The 1,833-nt window shown below is 38.1% G+C and overlaps 1 pseudogene; it reads left to right on the top strand.

The window, feature by feature from the left end:
* The first annotated feature begins 264 nt into the window (after nt 1-264).
* Nucleotides 265-783, top strand: LOC131180252 (uncharacterized; annotated as a pseudogene).
* The last annotated feature ends 1,050 nt before the right edge of the window (nt 784-1,833 follow it).

Here is a 1,833-nt window from a genome sequence, read left to right as displayed (position 1 = left end):
GAGAACTCTAGTACAATAAGAGGTAAAACTAACAGAGGAAACCATAGAAAAATCTAAAGGCCAAGCAGAGAAAAAGGAGGAAGAAGCTAAGAAAGATTAGGAAGAGGAAGCAAGGAAGATAAAGAAATTACCAGAGCCATACCAGCCTCCCCTACCTTTTCTTCAGAGATTTCAGAAAGCCAAATTGGACAAGCAGTTTGGGAAGTTTTTGGAGGTTTTACAGAAACTTTACATCAATATCCCCTTCACTGAATTACTTCTCAGATGCCATCCTATGCCAAATTTCTTAAGGAAATTCTATCAAAGAAAAGAAAGCTAGAAGACTATGGAACAGTAGCTCTAACAGAGGAATGCAGTGCCATACTACAAAACAAATTGCCTCCAAAGTTGAAGGATCCAGGAAGCTTCTCCATACCCTGCCTCATTAGTAACAAGAAAATAGACAAGGCCCTCTGTGATCTTGGGGCAAGTGTCAGTTTAATGCCTCTATCAATATGCAAAAAGCTAGAGATCAGAGAACTGAAGCCCACAACAATCTCATTGCAATTGACTGATCGATCTGTTAAATATCCTGTGGGAATACTTGAGAACATTCCTATCAAAGTGGGCAAATTCTTCACTCCAATGGACTTTGTTATCCTTGAGATGGAAGAAGATGTTCAAATTCCTATCATCTTGGGAAGACCATTCTTGGCAACCGCCGGAGCCATCATAGACGTCAAAAATGGGTGACTAACCCTCAAGGTAGGAGAAGAAAAAGTGGAGTTCAACTTGTTCAACATAATGAAATACAAATTTGAACCTGATGAATGCTTCAAGGTTGATATAATTGATGAACAAGTTGAAAAGGAATTTCATATGACACATCCTAAAGATCCTCTTGAAGCATGTATTGTGCATAGCCACATAGTGGATGATGAAAATATGGAAATAGTAGCCTGTGCACAACAGTTAGTAGCTCCTCCACCCCTACCCTTAGCTAAGGCTTCCGAGGTGGAGAAGTTGAAGGAGGAACAAACCAAAGGTAAGCTCCAGGAAAATGCCAAATAGGTAGAGCTTAAACCTCTCCCCTCCTTGCTAAGGTACACATTTCTGAACTCAAATTCTAAATATCCTGTTATAATCAATGCTAGCCTGTCTAAGTTAGAAGAGGAAAAATTGTTAAGAGAACTTAGGATCCATAGCAAATCCATAGGGTATAAAATAGAAGACCTGAAGGGAATCAACCCTTCGATCTGCATGCATAGGATACCCATGGAAGAAAACAGTAAACCCATGATCGAACACCAAAGAAGACTTAACCCAAACATGAAAGAAGTAGTAAAGAAAGAAATTTGAAAACTATTAGATACTGGTATCATATACCCAATTTCTGATAGTAAATGGGTTAGTCCAGTACATGTAGTTCCTAAGAATGGTGGGACAACTGTTATCCAAAATGCAAATAATGAACTAATCCCTACTAGAGTAGTCATTGGTTGGCGAATGTGCATAGATTATAGGAAATTGAATAGTGCTACCAGAAAAGACCATTTCCCTCTCCCCTTCATCGACCAAATGTTAGAAAGGTTAGCGAAACACTCTTATTTCTGTTATCTAGATGGGTATTTGGGATTCTTTCAAATTCCTATTCACCCAGAAAACTAAGAAAAGTCAACATTCACTTGTCCCTATGGAACATTTGCATATAAGAGAATGCCTTTTAATCTTTGTAATGCCCCTGCTACCTTTCAAAGATGCATGATGGCTATCTTTTCTTATTATATTGAAGATATCGTGGAAGTTTTTATGGATTATTTTTCTATCTATGGAACTATTTTTGATGATTGCCTA

This window comes from Hevea brasiliensis, chromosome 5 (assembly GCF_030052815.1).
Source record: "Hevea brasiliensis isolate MT/VB/25A 57/8 chromosome 5, ASM3005281v1, whole genome shotgun sequence".
Classification (NCBI taxonomy): domain Eukaryota; kingdom Viridiplantae; phylum Streptophyta; class Magnoliopsida; order Malpighiales; family Euphorbiaceae; genus Hevea; species Hevea brasiliensis.
Note: the sequence above shows the minus strand (reverse complement) of the source record. Positions and strands in the feature narration are given on the sequence as shown.